Genomic DNA, 11,565 nt, shown 5'->3' with positions numbered 1-11,565 from the left:
CCAAGCCACTTATTATGTACAAGGCCAGTCAATCTTCTTTATTGGAACCTTAACTTCATCCTGGTAGACTGAAACCTAATGGATATAGCACAGATAAGAGGCGTCTAGTCTGTTCAACTGAACAAAACGAACAGTGGACTTTAATTGATCTTCTAGGGTGGAACATTTTGGTAATTGCTCATTAGTCATAGACATTACTTTTAAAGTACTTTGAAGAAAAAAATCGGGGTCTGGGAAGTTTTGGTTTTCTCCTCCCCTGTTGCAAATTCTCACTGTGGTTTTGGGGGGTGGTGAAGAGTGTGTGTCATCTGCGGGTGATGCTTCCAGTGGTTAAAGAGGGAGCCTGCCTCTGTACTGGAAGGTGACCACGTGTAGATTCTGAGACGGGAAGTGGAGGGTGAATAGGTAACGTTGGCCTTTTTTCAATAACTTTTCCTTTCTTGCTGTCTAGTCATCCTCATCCTTGTTCTGCTTCTTGGTATCAACATCATCATCCTCATCATCTTCAACTGCCCGCTTGCCCATAGCTGCCTTATCTTCATCTTCATCTTCATCTTCATCCTCTTCCTCACTATCTCCTCCTCTTCCACCTTCTTCTTCTTCATTTACTTCATTATCAGCCTCCTGTTCCCCATTTTCCAGACGAGTATTTCCATTGACAGGGGATTCTCTTCCATTCTCTGTCTTCTTCACAACTTCTTTCTTTACCTTTAAATCCTTGGAGGTGGTCTAGGAACTGGTGTCCACAGCCACGCCTGACATGGTGGGGCACGCAGGTGAGCCGATGCTGCAGGCGAAAGAGAAAGATAGATTTGGAAGATTGGCAAAAATGCTGCCAAGAGTCTGTGTCTGGAAGGAGGGAGGGAAGGAAGAGTGGGGAGAAGTCAGGTGGCTGCCAGCCCAGGAACAATGCAAAGATGGCTTTTCTGAGCCACCTGTCTTTTTTTTTTTCTTCTTTTGGTAATTGTTCGTTTGTCATAAACATGGTTTCAAAAGATGTTCTTTTAGTTAAGCATTCTGACTTTGAATTGGGATGGCTAATGGACATTCAACTCCATTAAGGGACTGCTGAGTTTCAGTTGGCATCATAACCTTGAATATAAATGCCTTGGCCTTATGATAGGGCTGAAGAAATTCTATACTTGAGTTGTTGAGAAGCTCATAAGCTAAGTTAACTTTATATTGGAGTGTTGGGCAAAACTTCTATCCAATAGTCAATACATCTTTATGCAAACCTGGGGGGATCTGACTCAAAGTTTGAGACATAGAGATTGGGTGGAACATACAGATGAGGAAACCTTTTATTTTGCTTTAGTCACCCATCAGATTATCTGCAGACATCACATTCTCTTTTTTTTTTTAAAAATTTAATTTATTACTTTTCTTTTCAGTGAATACAGGCAGTTTGGTACCATTATTTAGGCTCATCTGTGATCTACCCCCTCCCATTAGACCCTCCTTGTTAATGAAAATGGGTCGTGCATTGTGGAGTTAGCCCCCGGTTATTAGTATGATAAATGTCTCTGCAAACAGAAGCATTCATCAGGTCTTTGTGAAGTAAGCTAGCCAAATGCTCTCAAAACGCACCTGTCAGAGGATTTATTTGCAGTAAAGCTTGCAGAAAGCTAATGATGTGTTGCTCAGTTGTTTTGGGAACATGGGGCTCTTAGACTGCAAGAAGTCTGTTCTTGTGTTTTCATCTGGTCTTTAATGACAAGGTTGTCAGGAAAATAAAATGATGAAGGCAGAAGAAAGCACACATCATACTTTTGATGGCTAATAGGTTAAGATTCCAGAGTTTATTTGCATGTTGCCTCCTTGAAGAGAAGTAAAAAGGATATTGAATGATCATCAATATCCAACATAGGGAAGTAATGTAACTGGGGCAAATAATTTTTAAAAAAATATTAATTTGCAAGCAGAGAAGGAGATAGAGAGATAAGACACAGAATGGGTGGACCAGCACTTCCAACTGCTGCAAACACACTCCAGATGCATGCCCCACCCTGTGCATCTGGCTCTACTTTGGTACTGGGAATTCGAACCTAGGTCTTAAGGCTTTACAGTCAAGTGTTCCAACTGCTGAGCCATCTCTCCAGCCTCTCGTGATCATTTTTATATGTAACATCATCTCATAAAGTTTTATTTCATTACATTAGTAGTTTGTACTATATTCAAAGTTAAACAAATAATTTTAATATATTTTATTTATTTTTATTTATTTGACAGAGAAAGAGGGAGAGAAAGAGAATGGGTGCTCCAGGGGTTCCAGCCACTGCAAATGAACTCCAGATGTGTGCGCCCCCTTGTGCATCTGGCTAACATGGGTCATGGGGAATCAAACCTGGATCCTTTGGCTTTGCAGGCAAACACCTTAACCACTAAACCATCCTTCTATAGCTCTAAACTGAAATAATTTAAATGTTCTCTATGTATGGATTCTCTTTGGAGTTCAACTGAGACCACTTGACACAGAAGCCCTAAATTCTTAAATATACAATATGAAAAAATGTAAATTTAAATAGAAGATAATTCCATACATTTATTAGTTTTTATTATATTTATTTCTCTTGACAGAGATTGCTATGTATTTTCATAAGTTTTAGTTTGAACACACCTTCTCAGAAGAAAAATTGCTTGGTTTAGGTACAGGCATGTGATCAGGATCTGTTGATTGCAATATTAATGAAAGTGTAGCTTCCAACTAATGAATTTAAAGGGCCCATGTGACATTTTATGGGGGGTAGAAGCAACATGAAAGAAGGAGACTGGATGTTTCATGATTTAATCAGAAGGACAAGATAATCTTTATTCTGTAAGCAGTTTTTAATTTAGTCTGAGCCTACATTCTAATACAGTGGATGAGCAATATACATGAGGTATATAGAAATCAGTTATAATTCTTTGATTCTAAATATTATAACAATCTAGGTATAATATAAAGCACTTCTTTTTTACTGTTGATTCATTTTAGGGAGGCAGTAGTATCTTATAGAACACCCAGAGCTTTTAATTTGATGTTGGTTTTTATATGTCCACAACACATTTAATTATTGTGGAGGAATTTACCAATTCTAACCAATTAACAACCAATCACTTTACATAATATAAGCCATTTGTGTGGATTATGTATACATGTATTTATGTATCATGTCTTTTCACTGTTTACTTTCTCAAAGCTATCTGGAAAACTTTTGTACTGGCATAATTAGGTCTAAAATCTGGTAAAATAAAAATAGTGAAAAGCTATAAAAATGCATTAAAATAGAATAACAAAGGAATAGAGCCTAAGGTTTCTAAAGTTGTATTTGATGAGTCAACTGTTCTAACTGGATATATCAAAATACATTGTTCATTATAATATTAAAGGAACATAATGAAATGAAAATTGAGGCAATAGAGAATTCAGTATGCACAATTATTTTAAATTTAAAATCTTCCCCATAATGAACATAGCTAAAAACATAAAAGACAAATGATAGAGAAATTAAGAGTAATTATCAGAGGAATTATCTGCAGAAATTTCTGATTTAAATTAAAGCCTATGATTTAAAATCTCCTGCCTCTTTGTCCTTCTCTATTCTTCCCACAATTCACTACTGCCTCACCACCTTGTAACTCCATTCTCTTTCTCAAAATAGGCAAATGATGTTTGAGATGAACATGTCAACTTTAGATCCTGTTTCTATGAGCCTGAATGTTTAACTTTAAAAGAAATATAAATAGAAATTCTGTTGAAAAAGAGTCTCAAAAAGGTGAAATTATTTTTTACTTCAGCAACTGTTAATTTTGTAAATGGATGTTTGAGATTGGTCTTTGAAATATACCATACTCTGTTTCCATGGCCATGGCTGGATAATAACTATGTATGTGCATGGAGTGCTGAGCATGATGGTGGTTCTTCATTTCCATCTTTTCATTCAACCACAAACTCCTTTGGGATATCTGTAAGCCACTGTAATAGATGACAGAGATGTAATAGTAAACAACATGACTTTTCTTTGGATGTTAACATACAGTAACTAAAATCATTATACCACAAAACAAGTATTAGGAAGGGCAGGGAAGATGGATCAGTAGTTCAAGGCGCTTGCTAGCAAAACCCACTGCTGCCAAATTCAATTCCCAAGCTATCCACATAAGCTGAATGCAAAAATTGGTGCAAGTGTCAGGTGTTCATTTGCAGTGGCAAGAGGCCCTGCTACATGTACATGCATGCATCACACACACACACACACACACACACACACACACACACACACACACACCAATAAATAAACAAACAAATATTTAACTAAAACAAACAGAAAGAAGTATTAGTCAGATTTTAGTGACTCCTCTTTCCTCCTTTTGTAAATATAAAATCTATTAAGATAATGGCATTCTTTTGCTGCTACCAAGAGTGTGTACTTAATTCAGTTATGCAGGGTAGAATTTATTTGCTAAGGGTCCATTTTTGCCATTTTTCAGATATCAACTTATCATTGGTTTTTATTTCACAGTGATGATATGCCCTCATCTAATTCCAGTAAGTTCATATGTATAGGATACAGTCATATGAAAAATTTATGAAACTGAAAGTAATTTCTCAAGTGAAAATGATTGGTTGCATTTTATGTAGGGTGTTGATAATTGATGTTGAAACTGCATTTCTACATTTCTTTGTTGCATTCCTACATGTCTATAATGCATTACTACATGTATGTGATGCATTACCACTTCTTTGTAATGCATTTCTACATGTATGAAACCTTAAGGAGACAGATTCTGGAGAATTTGTTTTAGAGAACTAACTTTTCAATTAAGTAGTCGAACTTACAAAAGACTACATATATATGGTCATGTTACTAACCATAACAGTAAAACAAACACTAAGGATTTGTTGCTCTACCCCAAAGACCAACTATTATTTATGTATTTCTGTTAGAAACTGGGCTCAAACCAGGGTCTTGCACATAGTAGGTAGGTGTTCTACCACTGAGGTACACTACCATATCCTCTACATATTTATTAATATTGTTTTATTTGAATTTTTTTGAGGTAGGGTTTCACTCTAGCCCAGGCTGACCTGGAATTCACTATGGAGTCTCAGGGTGGCCTTAAACTCACAGCAATCCACCTACCTTTGCCTCCCAAGTGCTGGGATTAAAGGCGTGTGCCACCACGCCTGGCTGTTTTATTTGAATTTTTAATGAAAAAATATCAGTATATTGAAACCTTGTATGTGTCTATGTATGTAGTGGGGGGGGGGCATATTCATCCCTGATGTGCATGTGACAGTGAGAAGACATCCTCAGGGTGTCGGTTCTCTCCTTCTAACTTGTTCTTTGAGAAAGGGCCTCTCTTGTTGTTTCACGACTATGAAGTCCACACTACCTGGCTTGAAATTATCAGGGTTCTTCTGACATAGATTCACTAGGATTACAGATCTGTCTGTCACTGCATGTCTGGCTTCACATGAGTTATTGGGACATGCACTTCATTGAGCTATCTCTCAGCCCTGAAAACTTTAGTTCATGTCTCATACTTTACCTGTCATCTTCAAAATATTTTATTGTAAGTATTGCCTTGAAAACATTTCTTCATACTTACTTTTTAATTGTGAAAATACTTATGTCTGGTATTATTTCAAATGTATGAAAAACTGACAAGATCATGTGACAGTTTGGTTGTTAACTTTAAAAGACTTAAATCACCTAAGAAATTAGCTTCTAGGCATTCCTGTGAAGGATTATCCAGGTGAGATTAATTATGGAAGGAAGACCCTCATTGAGTGTGGCATCATTCCATAAAACTGGGATCTTGGACTGTATCAAAAGGAGAAAGCAAGCTGAGCACCAGAATTCTTTGCTGTCTCCTCACCTAGGGACAGCTATAATAAGCTCCTATCTCCATGTCGTCCCATTGTGTTGGACTATAACCTCCAAGTACAAACCAAAATAAAACCTTTCTTCCATAAATTGCTTCTTGTGGGGTTTTGTTCACAATAACAAAAGAAGTAACTAAAAATGAAAATTGGTTCCAAGAATGTCTTTGAACTTGTTTTGCAGAAAGGATGTGGAATAGTTTGGAACTTTGTTCTAGGAAAGCTCCCTTAATCTTGTAAGGAGAGCTTAATGTGCCATTATGGTGGGGGCTTGGAACATAAGAATGCCATGACACACATGGACAGTGGTGGCCTGGCTCATGAGAATTCAGAGAGGCCTAATGACTATCATCAACTAGGTTAGAGGCAATTCATGATATACGCTATCAATAAAACTGACTATATTCTGTGTCCCAAGATCTCTGAATTCAAAAGTAACAGGTTATTTGTATGGTAGTGGAAACCTCAAGACATAATAAGATCCAAGCTTGGCTGAGTAAACAGCTATAACAGTAAAGAGAGCAGCACCATTGAAAAAAAATCTCCTGCACTGCACTTGGACAATAGTATAAGTGCTCATTGGCAAAGCTCCACTCAATAGAAGCTCCATCATGTAAAAATCCAAATTCATTTGAAAGAAGAAGGCCTGAACTAAAGGATTTCCCTATTCAGAACATGTCTGCAGGCAAGTGTCTTGATGAGATCAGCCTGGACTTTAAGAGGCTTCTACAGATGTGGTCCAAAGGAGTAGGGCTACATTCTGAGATGCAGCAGAACTTGGCACTAACCTCCACGGGGCACTGGTTTTAGAAGCATGGAAGATGTAAGACTGAGGCAGTCATGGAATCTTATGCCACAGTTCCAGAGATCCATTGAGGCCTGGCAATGTTTGGCAGGTGTGGTAGTTTGAATGGATGGGCCCCAATATATTCAGGGTTTTATTAAAATTTTGTAGTTTAGAACTACACCCACCTGGCTAGAGGTGGGTCCTAGTTTCCAGCCCTATTGTATGGAGTTAGATTTAGAATTCAAGTCTAAAGATATATAAAGTGAGAGGACCCTATGTGGTCAGTGTGAGGGCAGGTGCTATGGTCTGGAATGAGTAAGTCAGACCCATTTCTTGTCCCCTCCCACAGCCCAGGTCTGAGTTCCCTGCCTGGTCAATGTGTGGGTTCCTCCCAACTCCCCTGTGTAGGCTGCCTGCAATGATCCATATCCTGGAGGGCTCAGCATGAAGTAGGCCAGATCCCTGTTCCATTACTCCTCCTAGACCCCTGGTCCTGGAAGGTCCAATTGTGCCTTGCTCAGGGAGGTCTGACCCCTGTGAGAGCTGTGCAATCAGGCTTTTTTCCCTGGTATGGTTACTGGACACTAAGTACTAACATCCCTGTTCACCTGAGTCAGAGGGTGAATGGGCCATAAACTTACTTTCTCCTCAATAAAATAAAGAATCTTCTTAAAATGTGTAGATAACAATGTAAAAAAAGCCTACAAAAGTAAGAAAACTAAGAGATCTCTATCAAGTATGCCTAGTCCTACTACAGAAGACTCCTATAAAATCACAGAGAAATTAACAGACATACATTCCCAAAATGAAAACACAATAACCAATGAAACCCTCATTTAAAAAAGAGTCTCTGAATGTGAAGCAAACTATCAAAGAACTAACAATTGTATCAATGAAATTGAACAGAATCATCTCCTAGAATGTTCAGCTTTTGATAGTAGGCTTAACTTGAAGAAAGAAAATGTTAGAACCCTCCAAAGAGATATGAATAAATTGAAGGTAAGTGAAAAAATGAAAGACCTCAACAACTGGTTGATTAAGCTTAATGAAGACTTGATCAAATGCAAGAGTGAACTACAAAAAGCACTAAGAAAATCAGAATTTGAATTGAAGTTGTATCTCAAAAAATAGATGGACACTATACAAAACATCACAACAGGAAACAAAAACAAGTAGAATTTATAAACACCTATCTAGGACCACTCTTCAACAGTTATTCATGTGAAAGACAGAACTTCTGACCTGGAAGATAGGACAGAAGAAATTGGGAGGCCAAAAACTTTGCTAAGTTCAAAAAATCAAATTAACAGACTATGTGGGAACTGTGGCACACCCTAAAATGACCAAATAGCCAGATCGTGGGCATACCAGAAGGAGAGGAAATCCAGACCAGAGGCATAGAAAACATACTCGGCAAAATTATTAAAGAAAGTTTTCTGAATCTTGAAAAACAAGACTCATCCAGATACAAGAAGCCAGCCACAAAACACCAAACAGGCAGGACCAAAAAAGAAACTCTTCAACACACACCATAGTTAAAACCCTTAATTATAAAAACAAAGAAAGAGAATGTTAAAAGCAGCAAGAGAGGAGCAATTCACAACATACAAAGGCAATCCCATTAGAATAACATCAGATTTCTCAATGTAAACCCTGAAAGCCAGAAGGGCCTGGAATGGAACACTTCAAAGTCTGAAAAACTATGGTTTCCAACCCAAGATTTATGTTACCCAGAAAAAGTATACCTTATAATAGATGGTAGAGAGAAACTTTCCATGGAAAAAGTCAACTCCATAATCTTATGAGCACAAAGATAAACCTACAGAGAATACTCTACATAGAACATCCAAACAACTAACCTCAGGAGCCAAAAAGAAGATCACAATAACCAAAATAGATTAGGCTCAAAACAGTACATAACACAAGTAAGCACCCAACCACATAAAACACGTCATAATGGCAGGAATTAATTCAAACCTCACAGTAATAACCTTAAATATTAATGGTCTTAACTCACCCATCAAAAGACACAGGCTATCAGGATGGATCAAAAGACTGAACCCTTCTATGTGTTGTCTTCAAGCAACCCAGCTCACAACTAAAGATAAGACACCTCCTCAGGGTAAAAGGTTAGAAAATTATATTCCAAGCAAGTGGAAATAAAAAACAAGCAGGTGTTGCTATATTAATATCTGATAAAACATACTTCAACCCAAAAGTTATCAAAAAGGACAAATAAGGTCACTTCTTACTCATCAAGGAAATGATCCAACATGAGAACATCACAATCAAAAATATATATGCCCCACATACAAAGACAGAGAGGTCACAAATCAATAATCTGACTGTCTGCCTAAAGGCACTAGAAAAACAAGAAGTATCCAATCTAAAGAGCTCCAGCCAGAAAGAAATAATCAATATTGGAGCAGAAATTAATGAATTTAATACTAGGAAAATAATTTTAAAAACTTAATGAAACAAAGAGCTGGTTCTTCGAAAAAGTAAAGAAGATTGACAAACCCCCGGCCAAAGTGATCAAACACAAAAAAGAGAAGTTTCAGATTAACAAAATCAGAAATGAAGAAGGAGAGATCACTACAGATATCAATGAAATTGGAAGAATCATCAGGGCATACTTCTGAAACTGCTACTCCACAAAATTACATAATCTGCAATCACTGTTAAATGTTGGTTACATTGTTAAATTGATATTTTAATTTTCTTTTACAAAGAAAATAATATTTAAAATGTATTTCATGTATAAGACAGGATTGTTTGACTAGACAGTACTAATTTTCTCACTTTGATTACTTACTGCTATTTGGTAGGAAAATGACTTTCTAGTGTTTAATGACACAAAACACTTTTGTAAGATTTAACAACATATTGATTACTTTCAAATGTTTTATATAAAAAGTTATTTTTACTAGTTGTCTTACTCTCTTAATGCTGTAAAGAAAATCTTACTTGAAGCACCTTAAGGAAAGAAGGGTTTATTTGAGCTTACAGTTGTATATTTCTGTCTTCCATGGCTAGGAAAATATTGCAGATGCAGACAGAGGCAACTGGTGACATTCATTCCATAATGAGGAAACAGACAGTGATGAATGCTGATGCTCAGCTTGCTTCCTTTCCTTTTATATAGTCCAGGACTCCAAACCAGAGAATAGTGCTACCTATAGTTAAAGTTTGATCCTTTTCACACCAATTTAACTAATTAAGATAATATCTGATAAGCATGCCCAGGAGCTCCAGATAATTCCTTAGCACCATATCCAGAGGCTAGATTCCTAAGTGGTTCTAAGTCCTACTAAATTGACAATTAACATAAACTACTTCAAGTCAACCTGATACTCAAACATGTCACTTTTAACTCAAAACCTTCAAGGCATAGTCCTCATGGTTTCATGGCCATTTCCATTCCCCCAAGCCCTATTGTCCAAGCCCCAAGATGCTATTCAGTTATTTCAGCAACTTGGGCTGATCCAGGTTAGGAACTGCAGATTAATGAGATCATGTAGCACATTCCAGCACTCAATGAGCTAACTGGGAAATGGCTCTCTTCTGAATTAAATCTGGGTCTCTCTGTTCTGTTTTGGCAGCATATGGTGTCTTCAGCAATAGGGTCTTATCATTTACCTCAGAAGGATAATCAAGTGCTTTGACAGAAGTCTATCTTGTTTTGGGGACCTTGTAGGTCTACCCAATCAACAGCTCAATGTTGGTAGCACTGATTTCTGGTACTTGGAGTTACAGGCCAGAACCAAATTTTATACATACATACATACATACATACATACATACATACATACATACATACATGTGTGTGTGTACATATTTAGTGACAACTTCTATACTTACAGACAACAAACCATGGTATTTGCCTCCCCTCCCCTACTCTCCACTTCATAGCTCTGCTCTCCATCATGTCACCACCCTCTCATCATTACTCTTTCTTTTAATTTGATGTCACATATTTTTCTTATATTATGAGGGTCTTGTGTGGGTATTGATAGGGACTGCAAGGTCTTGGATATCAAGGTCAAATTCTTTCTTTTTTTTTTTTTTTTGTATGTAAGGAGTGGTACCCTTCCTTTGGCTCTTACATTCTTTCTGCCATCTCTTCCACAATAGACACTGAGCCTTGAAGGGTGTGAGATATTACAGGTCTGAACACTCCTCCATCCCTTCTTCCCAGCACTAGGTTGCCTTTTGGGTCATCCCAGTGGTTATCACCATCTTAAAAGAGAAGCTTTGCTAACCAGAAGTGAGAGTAGCAGTAATACAAGAGTATTAAGATTAAATATAGTGCTTTCAGGGAAATTTGGTGAAATTAATATGTGCATTTATCCAGACAAAAGCAGGCTTTATACACCAAAGGCTTCCCCTGCCATTGGCTTTTGGTTAGGTTTTCAGTACCAGGCATGTATTCCCTCCCATAGAGTGGGCCTTCAGTCCAATTAGAGAGCAGTTGGTTTTCCCCATAACAGACATACCACCAGAGAAGACATGTCACTATTGCACTCATTCAGTAATTTGGCCTGGTGGCCAAACTTGAGGTTTTCAGTGTCCAGTGTTTTCACCACTGATGACTTCTCTCTCCCATAAGACTGCATATAGTATAGCTTTTTCCAGCTTTGAGTTGGCTGGGCTAGAGGGAGAAAGTTTTCTGCTCAGTACCAACTTGATTTCTCAGTGACTTTGCAACTCAGGCATGTGAAGTATTCAGCAATAGTGTCTTATCATCTCTTTTCTCATGGGTAACCAAGGGCCTTGGCAATAGTCTATAATGTATTGGAGGCAACAGGACAACAGGCCACTCTGGCCAACAACTGACTGGAAGGTATCCCATTCCTGGCACTGAAAATTGTCTAGTAACAATCCATGGCTTCTGGATGTGTGATTATTTAAG

General features: G+C 37.6%; 1 pseudogene; it reads right to left on the bottom strand.

Moving 5' to 3' along the window:
* Positions 1-389: 389 nt before the first annotated feature.
* On the bottom strand, positions 390-762 carry LOC101601145 (annotated as a pseudogene).
* Between the last annotated feature and the right edge of the window lie 10,803 nt (positions 763-11,565).

Source organism: Jaculus jaculus, chromosome 7 (genome assembly GCF_020740685.1).
Source record: "Jaculus jaculus isolate mJacJac1 chromosome 7, mJacJac1.mat.Y.cur, whole genome shotgun sequence".
In the NCBI taxonomy this organism is placed as follows: Eukaryota; Metazoa; Chordata; class Mammalia; order Rodentia; family Dipodidae; genus Jaculus; species Jaculus jaculus.
The sequence above is the reverse complement of the archived record's forward strand: the minus strand, read 5'-3'. Positions and strand labels throughout refer to the sequence as shown.